Source organism: Pan troglodytes, chromosome 11, assembly GCF_028858775.2.
Source record: "Pan troglodytes isolate AG18354 chromosome 11, NHGRI_mPanTro3-v2.0_pri, whole genome shotgun sequence".
NCBI classification, from domain to species: Eukaryota; Metazoa; Chordata; class Mammalia; order Primates; family Hominidae; genus Pan; species Pan troglodytes.
The window spans coordinates 102,394,029-102,413,705 of NC_072409.2; the positions used below are offsets into that span (position 1 = coordinate 102,394,029).

The 19,677-nt window shown below is 38.5% G+C and overlaps 1 long non-coding RNA gene across 2 annotated transcripts in view; it reads right to left on the reverse strand.

Annotated features, from left to right (window-relative positions):
- The window catches only part of LOC740907 (uncharacterized), a 116,602-nt gene that overhangs the window by 65,505 nt on the left and 31,420 nt on the right, over nucleotides 1-19,677 (reverse strand). Inside the window, exon 4 of one of the 2 annotated variants that reach the window (XR_001720664.4) lies at nucleotides 4,439-4,834. The exons of the other annotated variant lie outside the window; for it this stretch is intronic. This is a non-coding gene — a long non-coding RNA (uncharacterized LOC740907). Of the gene's footprint in view, nucleotides 1-4,438; nucleotides 4,835-19,677 lie in introns of those variants that run through there. 2 annotated transcript variants of the gene reach the window in all.

Genomic DNA, 19,677 nt, shown 5'->3' on the forward strand with positions numbered 1-19,677 from the left:
TTCAATTTAGGTAATGTACACGCCGTTGAAGGTTAGGAGAGGACCATGAGCAGGCCAATCCATCTTCAGTAGATTAATGTCTGGGTTAGGCAGGTATGTCATAAAACATGGCCAATGCAGGGAGATGCTCAGGGATGGCCTCCTTCTTCCCTAATGCATTGTGATGCTTGCCTGTAAGAGAGAGCTTTCGTACTTGTAGGGCTATTGCTTTTAAATGTTCCTTCTGACCCAGATAATGTCAAAATGTCTGAATGCACGTGATCCTCTTTTTCCAAAAGAGCAACTCTAATGTAATGCAAATGCACATTGTAGGGGAAATTCCAGCTGAGAAAATGAGGCCTTATATTTCTAAAACCATATACATGCCAATAGCCCATTATTCTCCTGTTTTAAATGTAATTGCAGCCCAGCTTTGAAGGAATTCCTGAAATAATAAAATACATTGAGTAGCAGCATTGGCTCTTGCAGTTATTTTATGCCTGCTCTTCCTCCCTTCTGTCCCTCCTTAGCCCCAAAAAGCAAGTAGAGGTTGTAGAGAAGGGAGAGGAGGAGAGATAAAGTGAAAATCAGATCCCTTGTCTTGAATGTATTATCAGAACACTATGTGCAAAGAAAACATGCAGCATTACAACATCAGTACCTCTAAACCATTTTTATAAATGTATCATGCATGGTCCAATTTTGCATGACAAATTATTTCCAGGCAATTAAGAATACTTACAATTGTTTTCTTTAGTAAGAACTTTCTTCTATTCCCAATTTTGTTTAAAGCTAATGTTTCCTGTAAAGCAATCATTTTGAAAGAACTCTTCAAAATCACTTTCTCTCATAGTCGTGTGGGCTGTCTTTCCTCCTCTTGATACATTTAACATGTGTATAGTACAACCTTTATTGCCAGACTAGTGAATTTAAAGGGCTCATTATTTCATTCAATTCCACTTCTGACACTCCACTTCTCTGCCCTTTATTTCTACCTCTTATCCTCTCTTTTTCTCAGGAATTGTCTAAAAAATACTTCTTATGGTTAAAGGTAATGTTAATATATTTTATAGCTGGGAGTTGCATAGTGATCTTCTTAAGATTTTTCTCCCTTTGGAAGGTAATTGAGAAGATGCCTCTTTTAATAAGCAAAATTAAGATGTCCCAACTTCCTGGAACACAGGCGTGAAACTTTCCAAAGAGGTTTTAAACATGGCAAACGAAAACATTTTAGATAACTAAATCAAATGTTATTCAGCACATCCTACACTTTTGCCGGAATTTTGATCCTCAAAATATCAGACTGACATGAAGTTCTTGAACTCACTTGTTCCTTTATTTCTGAGTTGGGTTAATTTTTACAAGAGGAAGATTGCTCTGTTTAAAATTCTTCCTACAATTTCCTGCAAGAAAACAAAACAAAACAAAACAAAACAAAAACCTTTGGGTAATCATTGTGGTTCTTTGGTCCAAAGGACCTCAAATCTTCCTAATAATATTCTTTAAGTCTCTGAGTTCCATGATAAAGCACTATGTCATTCCCTGGAAGGATGCATTTATTCAGCTTATCTTTAGGATTGCTTTTTGCTACATGCATCAAAATATTCAACCAAGTTGCATAAAATCTAAAACATTTATTATTTTCAGAACAAGAAGGCCAGAGGAGGTGATTGCTGGGTTGTTCTTGGGACTCGATATCAATAAGGGCCCATCTCTTCCCAAGCTTCTCCTCTGCATGTCTCCAGTGGGGTGTTGAGATCTCCCCTGATAGTCTCAAAATCACTGCCAAAGTACTAATCATCAAAGCTTCCTGAAACCACATTCCCAATTGGAGTGGGGGTGGGAAGTAATGGCAGAAAAAAAGGCTTTCTTCATACTTCTGCTCATACCCCACTGACCAGAACTTTCTTCTATCCACGCCCATACCAATAACTAGTGGAGGAAAACAGGTTACCTGTGATTTACTTATGACAATCAGGAATCACCTCCTGGGACTGAGCAAGTTGCCACGTAACGAAACTGGAGTTTCCTCAAATAAAGAAGAAAGGTGTAATAATGACAAACAGACACACACTAGTGTTTTTCCTACTAAGGTAAAAATGAAATAAAGTGCTTCCTTATTAGTCCTTTTGTCTCCTTCCAGTTAGCCATTTTGATTCTTACCAGGAAGCTTATTGCCCTTCCAGGTAAATACGTAGAATTTTAATCAGATTGAAAACACCACAGAAAGTAGTCTAGCTATCAGGTATTTCAATCCGCAGTGAGAATCAACTTTGTGATCCACTGGAAAAAGTATATATATATATAATTTTTGCAATGAGGAAGGCACTAGTTTGTTTTCTCTGGACAAGCCTGGCATTATAAAATACAAATTGCTTTGGAAAGCGAGTTTTTATGTTGGTTGTACAGAACTTTATAGGTTTCAATAGAAATTATCAAAAATTATAGTTGGTTTTCTAGCCAGCCCCCCAAAGTCTGTACCTCCCAGGAGGACCCTGGAGTGTACTGCTGACTGCACCTCTGTACTTACTTCTTAATTGCTTCCTGAACAATAGTCACAAGTTAAGCAGCTGTAAGTCTTGGGTCACCTGTATAAGTACTTGGAATTTACCCCCAATCTCTGGTGTTATGCCAAACAATTTGTGTCCTAAAGCAATCAAATCAATCCTTTGCTATAATAGAAACTTGTTTCTTTGATGTCTCAATGAGCTCATCCTTAAATATTTGAAAGCGAGGCAGTGCCCTTCCTCAATTGTCCCTTGGCACAGAGCCATGTGGATTTGCTGCTTCTGATCGTGTAATCCACATAATCAAAAGTTTTTCCACCTCGAGAGGCAGCCCATTCCATTTTAATATTCCATGTTGATTGCATCAGTTGAGGAACAATCGATGCCATGTGACATCCCTTGCTTCCATAGCAGCCATTAGGTGATCAAAAATATGAATTGTATTTAATTCTTTTGGGTCTGTCTTATTTAAATTGTTTCAAAAATAACAACTGGAAGGTTGAAGGATATTTACAAGTTTCTTTTTTTAAAAAAAGGGGATCATTTTAAAATCTTGATTGTTTAATGTGATGATATGAGAATCATTTAGAAGCATTTGGTTACCAGTAATACGCACCTGAAAACCAGTGGTCCCGACATATTACGGGGTTATTTTTCTCTATCATAAAACAAGCCTGAAGATAGCCCAGGATTAGTATCACAGGCATTCAATGCATGTAATAGTTTTCTTTTCCCTGCTTCTGCTTCAATACCCCCAATTCTGAACCCTGACACATGGTCAGAGGTGGGATGTGATAAGAGTGGAGGCTGAGGATGTGCTAACAAAAAGGAAAGGAGTCAAAGAAGAGGGAAATCTGTATGAGGACAGCAGGAAGAAACAGGCATTCCCTGCTAGTTGGAGTATGTAAAAATACATTGTTAACAAGTGTGGTAAAGTTTCCTTATAATGGAATTCTTAGGCATTATTTACTAAGGTGTCACCAATCTCCAAAAACCGTGGAGCTTTCATCTTTCTTTAATTTATATTATAGATTGTATTCATATAAATTCTACCTCTTATCTGTTTCTCATCAAGCTGAATTTATATCAATGTTTGTAACCCTGAGGATAGACAAAACTAAAATTAGCTCCACATCAGTCTGAAGGGGGAAATTTTTTGTAGATAAAAACAGTCTCTTTAAGTCTATGGTAGTTGATTAGTCCCTGCAGTAGAGAAAATTAAATTTTGTGGTTGAGACCCAGCGTGCTTGGATGGTTTAATAATACTGTGGCCATGGTCCAATGGCTAACAACCAAGAACTTAGGTACGCTCTGTACTTTAGTCCCTCGTGCAACACCTGAAATTCCTGGGGCGAATCAAACAGCAAATTAAAGCTCAGACAACCTTCACCTGCAAACCATGCACAGTATAAGGAACTCATTTTAATGTTTTCTGGCTGAAGTCATAGGGGATAAGAAAACAAAAGAATGGCCACGAAGGAATCCTGGTAAGTTCTTAAAGCATCTTAGTTTGCGATACATTTTCCCCCTTTCCAGGTTCTTGTAACTTTAACTGTGCTTAGAAGTTAGTGAGTTTCTCTTCCTCCAAATTCTAGGCTGTACAAGGGCCAAATTGAACGTTGAATAGGAAAAAAAAAAATCTTACGAATGGGCATACATCTTGAAGGGTACTGCTGTTTGGAGAAGCAGCATCAGGAATTTAACTTTGTTTCTGTGGAGCCCTTCCAGTCCTATGCTGAGACTACATTGCAATGGGCAATTCAGTGACTCCCTGACTCCAAATAGTGTCTAGTTGATGAGACAAAACCAAGTAGGCAAAAGCACCACTTACACACAGATCTTGGATTTTTTTAAAGATTAAATCTGACCTTTTTTATGGGTTCTAAAATATTTAGTTCAATGATATGAATTTGTATTCCCAAAAAAATTCTAGAAGAAAAGTTTTGGTATTTTAATTTATTTATGATGCATGTGGTTTGTGGGTTGGAGACAGAGATTGAAAATAATAAGCTAAAAAAAACAGAGATTGAGTATTTGACTATGAACTAGTTTTCAATTGTTGATACATATTTCACAAACTGGGTGGCTTACAACACAAATGTATCATTTTCTCATTCTGAAGGTCAGAAGTCCTCAAATCAAGGTGTTGGCGGGGTTGTGTTTCTTCTAGAGACCCTTGAGTGAATCCACATCCTTGCCTTTCCCAGCTTCTACAGGCTGTCTGCATTCCTTGATTTATGGTCCCTTCCTCCATCTTCAAAGCACATTACTCCAACTTCTGGTGCACATCTGTCTTCTCTCTGATTTTCACATTCCTGCCTGCCTGTTATCTGTATGCTTGTGATTACCTGGATAATCCAAAAATAATATTTCCATCAGAAGATCCTTAATCACACCAGCAAAATCTCCCCTTCCTCCTTTTATTTATTTTTTTCTTGTGAGATAACATATTGACATGTTCTGGGCCTCAGAATATAAACATCTTTGGAGACCATAATTCAGGCCACAGGATGTTTAAAACTAACCTCTTTAATTGAATTGCTGACTCCTTGATGTGTAATATACATGGTTTTTCAACAAAGGATGGGGATTGTGCTGTCTCTTTACTACTGTGAGAATTATTTTCTAAAATTTGAGATGAGAGTGGTTTTACTTCTCATTTAAAAAATGTCAAGAGCTTCCCCTGATGTCAAATAACACGCAAATGCATGCTCAGGTAACTATCCATACAAAGTATATCCCATATGGATTCAAGTCACTTTACAGTATTTTTCCATTTAAATCATTCACTCATCCGATGGTACATTTTCTTACCCAAGATCTTTTACTTAAACTGCTCCTTCAGCTGATTCTTCTAATATGTGGTCAACACCCAACCCATTTTATAAAATTTATTTATTTCATATTCCACCACCTTCTTAAAGCATTCCCAGATACTTTTTTTTTTTTTTGAGACAGATTCTCACTCTGTTGCCCAGGCACGATCTCAGCTCACTGAAACCTCTGCCTCCCGGGTTCAAGAGATTCTCGTGCCTCAGCCTCCTGAGTAGCTGGGATTACAGGCATGGGCCACTACCAAGCTAATTTTTGTATTTTTAATAGGGTTTGGGTTTCACTATGTTGGCCAGGCTGGTCTCGAACTCCTAACCTCAGATGATCCGCCCACCTTGGCTTCCCAAAGTGCTGGGATTACAGGTGTGAGCCACCGCACCTAGCCATCCAGATACTTAAATTTGGAGTTCTCATTATTAAAATAACTAACAAAATACAAATAATGTTATAGTTACAAAAGAGAATTATGCTTTTCAATCTCTGTAAAGTGGGAATCTAAGTTCTTTCATTTCCAGATGAAGAAACTTAGTCTCAAAGAAGTTAGGTTACTCAGTGAAACCCATGACCGCTGAGTCCAGATCCATGCTTATTTTCAGTTTGCTATCTAAAACATATCTAGTACTGACTCTAGACCACTCTGTAGACATCTCTCTCCCCCCTTGTTCTTTCTCTCCAAACTTTGTTTTTGTTTTATGATACTTGTCACAGGCTGTTTGGTATCATAGCTATGTTAGTGCTCATCTGCCATTCTGTAGGCTTTGAGAACAGAAACTGTGTCTTTCATTTCAGTATTCCATTTAGGATCCAGGAAAAAGAATTCACATGTATTGATTGCTTATTGTATACTGAGCACTTTTCTCATTTATATTATTTGTAACTCACAATTACTTCGTGAACGTGGCATTGTTCATTTCATTTAATAGATGAGGCCATTAGAATTTAGGAAAATTTCACAAATATCTTTGGATACACAGCAAGTATGTATGATAGTCAAGCCCATATTCTTCCTATATGCCTTGCTGCATACACACTCAATAAATTTTTGTTGATGTGAAACAAATATTACCTTAGTGTAACTATTGTGAAATATGTTTCCCTTGGGAGATGGTAAGACAACTGTGGAATTTGCCTTTAGGTAGAGCTCCACGAATACATTCTGAATGCCAAAAACCATGGGAAGAGGAAGAAGGAAGAGTTTTGTGAGTTCACCTTACATTCTGAGGCCATAAAAATACCCTCCCCCGTCAGAAAACTGATACTTAAAGCCAAAGTTTGCTTAAAAGGCATGATTTTAGCCTTTGGTAAATAAAAAGTACCTTACACTCAGCCAGCCAGGAGAGATGATTTAAGTTTTATTTCTGGACAATACTTGAGTAACACTTTGGAATGTGATTCCCCGCCAAGTGGACGCTGTTGGTTTCACACAGCTGTAGTTAGAGATGGCAAGCGCTATTTACTGGGAAAATGATAATGCAATTGGATGTTGTACTGAACCCAAGGGTGAGATAATTTCTGTTGTGCTGTATCACAGGCCTGCAGTTAAGTCTGTTTGGTCAGTGTGTTGGTAGAGCCTATGTGGTTGATGCTATTTCACAGGACTTAGTTATAGAAGAGGAAGGTTTACCTTCATTTTAAATTAATGCAAATGGTGCAGATTCAGCCCCAGTCAACTGGTATTTTCCAGATTCATAGTTTACTTTTCAAGTGTATAGAATGTGTTCTTCCCCTTGGATTTATTTAACTGAAATGTTTACACTTGACTCAGTAATCCCACTCTTGGGAACGCACACTAGGGAAATGATTTAAAATAAGAAAAGAAGCGATGGGCATATCTTTGCAACATTATTTATAATCATGAAACACTGGAAAAAACCAAAATATCCAGCAATCAATGAATGCCTAACAAATTATTGCACACCCTCTTAAGGGAATCATTATGCTGCAATCAAATTATAATTATAAAGATCATTCAATAAACAAATACAGAAAACCAAGTAGCAACATGGGAAATGTCCATAATGCATGAGGAAGTGAAGAAGTAGAAGGCAAGCCTAGCTAAGGTTCGCCATTTTATGGTTTAGGATGCAACTTACATACCCTTGTCAGGTCCCTGTAGCCAGGTATGTCATAAAGTTTAGGCTAATCCACCAAGTCCTCAACTGCCTCCCAAATATTGCCAGAGATTTCCATATGCTCTCTGGGGGCTAAGAGATGGGAGGAATCTGGTCTACTTGAGTCATTTCTCCATGTGCTGCCTGTTGCTGGAAGTTGCTAGCTGCAGAATATAATATGGTCTTTTCCGGCTATGCCCAAAGAAAAGTGGCTGAGGGAAAGTCAGCTCCAGTAACTTGTAAAGGGACCAAAGTGATGTTTGCTCACCAGTGACACCTGGCAATGGGAACTCTCTAGCAAAACAGAGAGAGCCCTTGGTTTCCAAATTCTTTTCATTACCTTACCAGCTATCCCACAGCATATGAAGATGCTCCAGAGTAGTGGAACTGTGAACATTTCCAGTTTTGGTTGCTTTATGAGTCAACATTGGTGGAGAAAGGGGCCAAAGTGGAATTGTGGCTCTCTTGGGGGAAAGCTCATTGGAAATCATGTAGCCAAATTTTCTCCAGGAGAAAAAGGAGGCTGTGGGAACTAGTGCTGCTTCTGGAGCAGAGCTGATTGGAAATTGCCAAACACCGAAGGGACTCTGATGGGATATCTTGGTGGCAGGAAGGTAAATATTGTTCTCAGAATATAGCTATATTCCCCCTGTTCTGGTCTTTACCATGAAGGCCAGATTGGAGCCCTTTTTGTAGTAGCAAGTTCTTCACTCGAAGACTATTCCCTGATGTCATGCTCACTTCAGAGAACCCATTCATTAGTAGCCTGAGACCCCAAATATACTAGTTCCTTGTACATCTAACTCTTTGTTTAACCATATTCACAATCCCATTGTAGGCTACAAGACAAGATCAGAACTAGTTCTTTCCTGATATATAACCACTGCTCCCCCTTTTCTCCTCACCTTTACTCAGGCGAGGCATAGTCATTTGGTTTCTACTCTGTTATACTTCTTTCTGTCCTTACACACGTAGAAATAAGATTTTAGCCATTTACAGTCATTAGGCCTTGGTTGTAGCTAACCTAACCCACAACCTCCATTCAAATCTCAGAAAAAAGGAGTTAATTTATCTGTTTCTCCTGTCTCCTCAAATCTCTGAATATCACATGCGGGTTTGTCCAACCATTTCCCAGAATCGTCATCCAAGAGAAAGGGCTTGTTTTGATTAAACAAAAAGATCCTCTTACTCCTTTTGTTCAATGAAAAGAGGAACCTGGAAGGTTTGCTACAAGATATCCCTGAGGAGGAGGAGGAAAAGTACATGGAAAAGAGGAAGAGGAAGGAAAGGGAAAAGATGGCAAAGGGAGTAGGGGGAGTAAAAGGAGAAAAGGGAGAAAGAAAAGGAGGATAAAGAGAAAAAGAAGAAAATGGAAGAATGAGGAGGAGAAAAAGGACCCGGATGCGAAAATTACGATCATAACTGTAAAACTACTATGTGTATGAAAGAGAATATAGAAAAAGGAAGATGGTAGATGTGTTAGAACTTTGGGATAGATCTTGTTTTTCTTAATTTCTTTTTAAAAATTTTTTAAAATTTGTGTAATGCCGTTGAGAAGCAATGCTTGCTGAAATAGATTTGAATTCATCTGTTGGTGCGCTCAAAATGGTACATAGGAAACTTTTGACTGAGAGAATAAAAATCTATATTCCAGCCCAGCTCTGTTGTTTAATTATGTGACAGACAAGTCATTTAACCTCTCTGTGCCCAAACTCGTCATTTATAAAAAATGAGATGATCTCTAACAGAAATTGGTGTCACATTTTCACCAGTGACTGCTCTAGATATGGGTGATATCAGTTTATGCTTCAGAGTAAACAGAGGAACAGTTTGCAAATTTGGTTAGTAGACCATTCGATTAGTTGAAATGGAGATGTAATCAAAAACAAAAATTTAGTTATTCCAAGATGCTGAAAAAGAAAGTGATTTCCAAAGAGATGCTAAATAAGGATTTGGTATATAGAGAATAAAAGACCAAGAAGATATAATGAATATTACAGAATTAAAGGCTAGAGAAACTAAGAAATCAACTTCCACACCCCACTCAGTGTCTAAGTCACCACTGTAGCATCCTTATCATGCAGTTATTTCGAGCAGTGATTTGCAAATATTGTTCTGAGGAGACGTAGGGGCTCCTCCAACATGCTCCAGAAGTCCAATAAAGGAAGCAAAAGAGGAGGAAAAGGAGAAGAAGAAAAAGGAAGAAAAGGAGAAGGAGGGCTCCTGCTACACAAATTATGAACTACTACAAAGAAGGAAAAAGGGAAGTTCTTCAACTAGAGCAACTCCATTCTCAGACTTGTTATATGTGGGTAATCTGAAATAATTTTTTTTAATCTGGACAAAAAAGAGCTCCATTACTTTAAAATAGTTTTAAGAAAACCTATGGTCTGGATTATGTGTGTTTATTTATTAGGCATTATTTGTTTATGCCTTTATTAAGTTTTGGCATCTGAAACAGAACAGAATTGTATGATGTAACCCATTAAAAGAATAGTGGCCCTTACAGTTAATACCCTTCAATACTGAACCCATGGGTGAGTTTTTTGTTTTAATTTTCTTGTTTGTTGGCTTGTATGGCAGCCACATAACTTGTCTTTCTACACCTGCGTGGATTGGTTATTGAATTAAACTGCCTCCTGGGAGGAGGTAAATTTGCATGAAGCAGTTCCTGTTAATTTAGGGCAATGCTTGAGAAAGGCCTCCGTTGTGAACCATCAGCAGAAACACTCCCAGTTGCTGGAGAATGAGGGTCTTAATCCCTAAAGAGGCCATGTAGCAGCACAGCTTTCACTGCACCCCTTGCATCACTTCAGTCATTCATTTCATGTAATAAATTTGTTCCATTTAGGATTAGCTCTTCCATGGTTGTGGTTGGTCTCTTTTCCTGGGGAACCATATAAGAAAAAGAACAGTGAAGTAACTGAGCCTGATCTTCAGCTTTTCTGTCCTCCAGCTGCAGAAGATGAGTCTCTTTACATGCTGCCAAAGAAGCACTCTGGTTTTTGTATTTAGCATTAAATTGGTGATTACTCACCCACAGGCATTTACCATATATTTTTCCAATGCACTGATTGCCAGAGCAACAGCTATCCAATGCTTAGCTCTTACAACAACTACTTCTCCTTGTCCCTACACACACCTAATTTGTCAAATACCAGTGATGTTGCAGCAGCTAGTGTATTTTCTTTCATAGTATCTCTTCCCAGTACACCACTGGTGAAAGTATTAAAAGTTCTATTGCTACCATATTCCAGGGGCTATCAATATTGTGCCTATCACCAGTAATGGGAGCCTCACTGCCAACCAGACAGACATAGATCCGGCTCCAAAATTTCATTTTCATCCACTTCTAAGGTTCACTCCTGGCACCAACTGTTGGCCATTGAGAGTCCTGGGAAACAGACTCTAAGACAGACATTTGCATGCAAGATGTTTACTAAGGATTGCTCTTGGTAACAACACATGTAAGGAAGTAAGGAAAGCAGGACTGGGCATAGGGACAAGTTGAATCATGATGCAGGTCCAACAGAGACTGGAGTTGATCCCACAGGAATGCCAAAGTGCTGATGGTCTTTCAGAGATGTCGCAAAATGAGGCAATTATAGCCCCGCACAACAAGTCATTGGATGTGTGCTACACTGAGACAGGGAGCGTAACTTTTAAATGCCCCTTTCAGTACACAGCCATGCTTAGGGGATTGCTCAGCTGGGAGCCATTAGCAGTCATCACTCCCAGCAGCTGAGGGAATGAGTGGCTCCAGGCACATTGGGGAAATCTGGGTACTACACAACAACATCTACTATAGCATGCATCTCTTACTTGCATTTTTCTACAAAAATGTCATGAGCAACCTAAATCACTGGTGTTCTCTTCCAGTTGGGAGACAGAGAGATGACAGTATAGTGAGGAACATTGAAAAAAATTCTCCTACTACACTGAGTAACAGGTAAATCTTCCTGGACGTAACTGTGACATTTCAGTCTAAGAGGTATATAAAGTGAGAGACATGTGTGAAAACAAGATTCAAAAATATGCATAAAGAATGTTTATTCCCAAACACTTAAAAGATGATCAGTTAAGGTCAACATAGGTATGAAGTTTCCACCATTAAAATTCATAACCAGTTGTTCATATTACCCTAAGGAAACAATAGAAACTAAAGAATTAGGAATTTCAACTAGTGGAAAAGTTACTAATAGTGAAAATTGAACAACCTAGTAGTTTATTACTTAGTAAATTATGGGATATTCCTTTTTGGAGGTATTTAAAAACTAAGGTATATTCTTATTTTAATGTTTTTAATATGACAATTATAGTAGCTGCCATCTATTGAGTACCTTCTCAATAAACTGAGTAATGTATTACCCTAGGCATTTAAATATATCACTTTATACGCCCTTCTGCATTTAGTATATGTAAATCAATTTAATTCCCACACATTCTAGAATATGTGTTATAATACTTCCTCCAGGGGATATAAAGGCACATAACACAATTAATTAAAAATGAAAAGTTTTGAATGCACAACAAACTAATAACCATTCTCAGCTAATTGTGTGATCACTTGGTTATATCCTGCAGCATTTGAGAGTTACACACTTGTGTGTACATGGCTTGAGGAATGGCATGAAGGACTCAAGTCCCAAGATCTCTGCCTGAAATATTCTCACATTCTGCTAGACCTCTTGGAAAACAAGGGATAATAATATGATTATGACAGGATCTCAAAATTAGTATTGCAGATGATTACTTATCACTAATTAACCTGTAATTTTAAAAAATATATCTTCATGAAAAATGTTATCACATGAAATCTTATTTTCACCTTCGATAACTGTTTGGTTAATGCCTATTGGTGTTATGTAAAATACTTAATAATCTTAAATTTTTCTTTTTCTTTCTTTAGTAAATGCTTCAAACTTTTTCTGTTTCCATTTTGCTGCTAGAAATATCCTCCCTATTATCTTTACTAATGAAAATTATTAAAATAACATCCATAAAGTACAAAATTCAAGAGTTTACTATAGTTGACACTAGGTAGAGAGAAAGTTTAAATTTCTCCTCCAATATTTAATGAAACACATGTGCACACAAACACACACAAACACAAGGACTTTTCCCTAGTGTCCTGAATGATATGCTGTAATTATTGAAATAAATCAACCTTCTTGAAAGAGAGATCTAATCATTAACTTCAATGTTCAGAAAAGAATTGCACAATTGTAATTTCAACAACTGTCACTGCCTAACTAAGGCTAATTTACTAAAATTATGTGTAGGAAACAATTGGCAAGCTGCAAAATGAAATACTAAAATCTTCAGGAAACAACTAATAAACACATTGAGAACCTTTATTCTAGTTTTCTGCATAGGGAGACACTTATGCAGAAAGTGTCTTATCCAGAAAGACAAAACGGCAGTAAGATCCTTGGTAGGAAAGAAGTGGTAGACAGTAAAAGTTGAAAAACCACAAAACCTAAGCCTAGTGGACATCTATTTTATCTGACTGCCTGAAGCATCTCAGCTTGGAAACCATCCTCTTTCTATCTCAGTCCAAATAGTTCTGGAGGACCTGAAGCTGTCCCATGGCTCTAAAAGTGGCCACAAATCCCAAGCCTGGTCAATCACAGTATTCACTTATTCTAGCCAGACCACTGAAAAACTCATTTTGTAACAAATTCCTAACTTTATTTGGACATCTGATTCTAACAATCCCTGAATTCAGGCCAATAAGTCAGTGAACTACAGGCCTCCTGATGAATGAACTACAATTGCTCTATGAACAATCATGTAATAGAATATGTCTGATTTGCCTTCTAGCACTAGAATTGACAAATTTCTATCAAAAAGAGTACTTTCTATGCTTTCTACTACATGCATTTCTCAAACTCTCAGCTACATCTAGAGGCTCCTTTCACAAAGATGATTTGCATACAGGTTGGAATGATATCTACTACGTGACTCTGACTTAAAATGTGCTTGTTCTGAATAAAGAATCTTCTCAGCTTCTTAAGAATTTACCCAGTGTAATTAGATACACCCTGATTCATCTAAATGCTATCCAAAGGCTAAATATCTGTGGCTTTAATTGAAAAAGCTCATTAACTTTAAATACAGCTAAAGTTATTGAGGGGAAAAACTCTCAGTAGAAATACTCTAATAGATTGTCTAGTAAGACTAAAAAGGAAAGGTTTGTGTATTCTAAACCAATTAATCTTGACATCGTCTACATCATTCCACTTATTTTGGACCTGAGTCTAAGAGCTTTGAAAAGAAAACATATGCAGGCATGCTGGCTGAATCCTATTCATTTGTCAGATATTCAACAGACTTTAAGGCTTTAAACTAAGTCATCTTTCTGGGTAACCAAAAAGCAGATGAGAGGAAATTTCTCTTTACAGATGTTTTCCAGCTAACAAATGAAAAAAGGAATGATACAATTAGTATATTACCTTTTGGAGTTTTAGCCAAGATGGCTGACCAGATGCAGCCGAGAGGAAAATCTGTCACGTAGAGACCAGGATGTCGGAAAGACTGGTGCACTGTGAGCAGATCTTCAGAGGGAACGCATTGAGAGTGGACAGAGGGATGACACAGATGCTGGGCTGAAGTAAGAGGAAGATGAGAACCCTGCATGGGGCTAAGCACCAGGACTCATTCCTGGCCCCCACCAACTCCTGGGGAAGGGGTGAGTTGAACAGGTAAGGCGTGGCCCACTCTCACCATGGACTGCTGGAATCCTGGCAGCAGGAGACACCACAAACCCCACAGACCCTGAGCTAGCAGGAAAGCTGCCTAGAGAGGTGTAGGCACAGGACTCCAAACTATGTGGAGCCCAGAGGGTTTGGTGCAAGAATGTCTGCAGTGGAGCACTGTCAGAAACTCCCATCTCATAAGGCTTGCCATGCTCCTCTAGGAGACTTTAGATTTGGGGTGACTCTCAGACCTAGACAGCGCAGGGCAGGCGTGTCCATGGGATGGGGCCAGGCTAATCTGAGCACCTCACTATCTGCTGACCTCTCCCAGGGCCCCAGCCTGGCTCCACTCACTTGCAGCACATCCTTGGATGTCCACCAGGGTGCTCCTTGGGACCTTCATCACAGCTGCTTTGCCAGCAGACCACGCCTGACCATCAGAGATCTCCAGCAGAGTGGCCCCCACCAATGTATACCAGCCCACTTGCATGCTCCACTCACCACAGCCTCCCCCAGGTTGCTTTGCTGGCATGCACTCACCCATGGCTACCCCCTCACTGCTTTGCCAGAATGCACATATGGGCAAGTGTGTGCAGGAACACTGCAGCCCTACTACCACTAATATGCCACACCAGCCAGCATGTATGCACCCTGCCACACTGACATGGCTGCTGGTACATGCAAGACAGCATAGATCCTGCTGCCACCACCCTAATGAAGAGTTTTGGCTGGCACCATCCATTACAGTATTGTGTTCAGCAGACTGGGAGCATCTCACTCCCTCCAGTGCAGCAGGTTCCTAACCTTAAGGGACCTGAGAACAAAGCCAGAGGATGGTACCAGCCCCCCACCAGAGATAGAGCATACAGTTCAGGAGTGCTAAGCTGAGGCTTGGCCCTCCAAAGTCTTTCAGAAACAAAGCCATTCGACTGAATTCACTTTATGCCACAATCAAACACCCAAAGGCATTAACGAAGATAAAAGCAAAAAAACAGGCTGGGTGTGGTGGCTCACGCCTGTAATCCCAGCACTTTGGGAGGCCGAGGCGGGTGGATCCAGAGGTCAGGAGATCTAGGGCATCCTGGCTAACATGGTGAAACCTCATCTCTACTAAAAATACAAAAAATTAGCTGGGCGTGGTGGCAGGCACCTGTAGTCCCAACTACTAGGGAGGCTGAGGCAGGAGAATGGCATGAACCTGGGAGGTGGAGCTTGCAGTGAAGCAAGATTGCACCACTGCACGCTAGCCTGGGCAACAGAGCGAGACTCCTTCAAAAAAAAAAAAAAAAGCAAAACAAGAACAACAAAAAACCATCCAAAATAAAGCAACTTCAAAGATTGAAGGAACATCAGCCCACATACTTGAGAAAGAACCAGTGCAAGAATTCTGGCAACTCAAAAATCCAGAGTGTTTTCTTACCTCCAAAGGACCACACTAGTTTCCCAGCAATGATTCTTAACCAGTCTGAAATGGATGAAATGACAGCAATAGAATTCAGAATATTGACAGGAATGAAGATCATTGAGATTCAGAAAAAAAGTCAAAACCCAATCCAAGGAATCTAAGGAATACAATAAAAGGATACAGGAGATGAAAGATGACATGGCCATTTTAAGAAAGAACCAAACTGATCCGATAGAGCTGAAAAACTCACTTCAAGAATTGCAGAATACAATTGCAAGTATTAACACCAGAATCAACCAACCTGAGGAAAATCTCATAGCTCAAAGACTGGTTTTCCAAAATAACTCAGTGAGACAAAAATAAAGAAAAACAAATAAAGAAGAATGAAAAAAGACTCCAAGAAATATGGGATTATATAAAGAAACCAAATCTATGACTCATTGGCATCTCTGAAAGAGAGGGAGAAAAAGTAAGCAAATTGGAAAACATATTTGAGTGTATCTTCTATGAAAAGTTCCCCAACCTCACTAGAGAGGCCAACATTCAAATTCAAGAAATGCAGAGGACCCCTGTGAGAAACTATACAAGATGGCCATCCCCAAGACACAGAGTCATCAGATTCTCCAAGGTTAAGATGAAAGAAAACATATTAAAGGCAGCTAGAGAGAATGGGCAGATCACTTACAAAGGGAACCCAAAGAGGCTAAAAACAGAACTTTCAGCAGAAACCCTACAAATCAGAAGAGATTCGGGGCCCATATTCAGCATTCTGAAAGAAAAGAAATTCCAACCAAGAATTTTATATCCAGCCAAACTAAACTTCAATAGCAAAGGAGAAATAATATTCTTTTCAGACAAGCAAATGCTAAGGGAATCCATTACAAGACCTGCCTTACAAGAGGTCCTTGAGAAAGTGCTAAACATGGAAAGTAAAATCCATTAACAGCCACCACAAAAACACACTTAGGCACATAGACCACTGACTAGTGGAATCACACAACCAAATCTGCATAATAGCCAGCTAGCAACATGATGGTAGAATCCAATTCACACATATCAGTATTAACCTTCAATGTAAATGGGCTAAATGCCCCAATTAAAAGGCACAGAAGGGCAAGTTTTTATAAAGGAGCAAGACTCAACTGTATGCTGTCTTCAAGAGACCCCTATCACATGCAACGACACAAATAGACTCAAAGTAAAGGGCTGGAGAAAAATCTACCAAGCAAACAGAAAGCAGAAAAAAGCAAGAGTTGCTATTCCAATTTCAAACAAAACAGACTTCAAACTAACAATGATCAAAAAAGAAAATAAGTACATAACATAATGGTAAAGAGTTTGATTCAACAGAAAGACTTAACTATCCTAAATAGATTTGCATCCAACACTGGAGCACCCAAATTTATAAGGCAAGTTCTTAGAGATCTACAAAGAGACTTAGATAACCACACAATAACAATAGTGGGAGACTTCAACAATCTACTGACAGTATTAGACAGATTATCAAAGCAGAAAACTAACAATGATATTCAGGACCTGAGCTCAACACTTGACCAAATGAATCTAAGAGACAGAGGAACTCTCCACCCCAAAAGAACTCTCCACCCCAAAACCACAGAATTTACATTGTTATTATTTATACATGGCACATACTCTAAAATAGGCTACCTATTTGGCCATAAAACCATCTTCAGCAAATTCAGGGAAACCAAAATCATACCAACCATGCTCTCAGACCAGCGCATAATAAAAACAGAAATTAATACTAAGAAAATTGCTCAAAACTATATAATTACATGGAAATTAAATAATGTGACCTTGAATAATTTTTGGGTAAACAATGAAATGAAGGCAGAAATTGAGAAATTATCTGAAACTAATGAAAACAAAGATGCAATATACCAGAGTCTCTGGGACAAGCTAAAGTAGTGTTAAGAGGGAAATTTATAGCACTAAACACCCACATCAAAAACTTAGAAAGATCTCAAATTAGCAACCTAGCCTCGCACCTAGAGGAACTAGAGAAAAAAGAGCAAATCCACCCCAAAGCTAGTAGAAGACAAGAAATAACCCAAATCAAAGCAGAATTGAATGAAAGTGAGGTGTGGAAAATCATACAAAATATCAATGAATCAGAAGTTTGTTACTTGAAACAATAAAAAACATTGACAGACAATTTGCTAGACTAATAAAGAAAGAAAGAAGATCCAGATAAATACAATCAGAAATGACAAAAAAGACATTACCACCTGCCCTACAGAAATACAAAAAATCATCAGAAACTACAACGAACACTTCTGCATGCAAATTGGAAAACCTAGAAGAAATTGATAAATTTTTGGAAACATACAACCTCCCAAAATTGAACCAAGAATAAATTGAATCCCAGAATAGATTGAAAACAAGTTCCAAAATTGAAACAGTAATAGAGTCTTTCAACCAGAAAAAGCCCAGGACCAGATGGATTCACAGCCAAATTCTACCAGATGTACAAAGAAGAGCTGGGACCATTCCTACAGAAACTATTCCAAAAAACTGAGGAGAAGGGACTCCCCCTGACTCATTCTATGAGGCCAGCATCATTCTGATACCAAAGCCTGACAGAGGCATAATAAAAAGAGAAAACTTCAGGTCAATATCCTTGACGAGTATAGATGCAAAGATCCTCAACAAAATACTAGCAAACTGAATCCAACGGCATGTCAAAAAGCTAATCTACTGCAACCAAGCAGGCTTTACCTCTTATGCAAGTTTGATTCAACATACACAAATCAATAATTTATTTCATCACATAAACAAAACTAAAGACAAAAGCCACATGATTGTCTCAATAGATGTAGAAAGGTGTTTTGATAAAACTCAACATCCCTTCATGGTAAAACCCTTCAATGAACTAGAAACATGCATCAAAATAATAAGAGCCATCTATGACAAACCCAGAGCCAACATCATATTGATCAGGCAATAACTGGAAACATCCTCCCTGAGAACCAGAACAGGGCAAGGAAGCTCTCACTACTTCTGTTCAACATAATACTGGAAGTCCTAGCCAGACCAATCAGACAAGAGAAAGAAATAAAAGGCATCCAAACAGGAAGGATAAAGTCAAACTATCTCTCTTCACAAATTATATAATTATATACCTAGAAAATCCTATGGTCTCTGCCCAAAAGCTCCTAGATCTGATAAAAAACTTCAGCAAAATGTCAGGATACAAAAATTAATGTATAAAAATCAGTCACATTTCTGTACACCAACAGTGTCCACACTCAGAGACAAATCAAGAATGCAATCCCATTTACAATAGCCACAAAAAGAATACAATACCTGCAAAAACAGCTAACCATGGAGGTGAAAGAGCTCTACAACAAGAATTATAGAACACTGCTCAAAGAAATCAGAGATGACACAAACAAATGGAAAAACATTTTTTGCCCATGGGTAAAAAAGAATCAATATTGTTAAAATGGCCATACTCCCCAAAGCAATGCTATTCCAATCAAACTACCAATTGCACTCTTCAAAGAATTAGAAAAACTGTTTGAAAATTTGTATTGAACCAAAAAAGAGCCTGAATAGCCAAGGCATTCCTAAGCAAAAAGAACAAAGCTGGAGGCACTGCACTACCTGACTTCAAACTATGCTACAAAACGACAGTAACTAAAACACCCTGGTAGTGGTACAAAACCAGATACACAGAACAATAGAACAGAATAGAGAGCACAGAAATAATAGCACACACTTATAACCATCTGATATTGAACAAAGTCAACAAAAACAATTCATGGGGACAGGACTCCCTATTCAATAAATAATACTGGGATAACTGGCTAGCCTTATGCAGAAAATTGAAACTGGACCCCTTCCTTCCACCATATACAAAAATCTACTCAAGATAGATTAAAGACTTAAATAAAAGACCCAAAACTATAAAAAACCCTGGAAGATAACCTAGGAAATATCATTCTGGACATACACTCTGGCAAAGATTTCATGATGAAGTCACCAAAAGCAATTGCAACAAAAACAAAAATTGACAAAAGGGACCTAATTAAACTAAAGAGCTTCTGCAGAGCAAAAGAAACTATCCATAGAGTAAACAGACAGCCTACAGAATGGGAGAAAATATTTGCAAACTATGCATC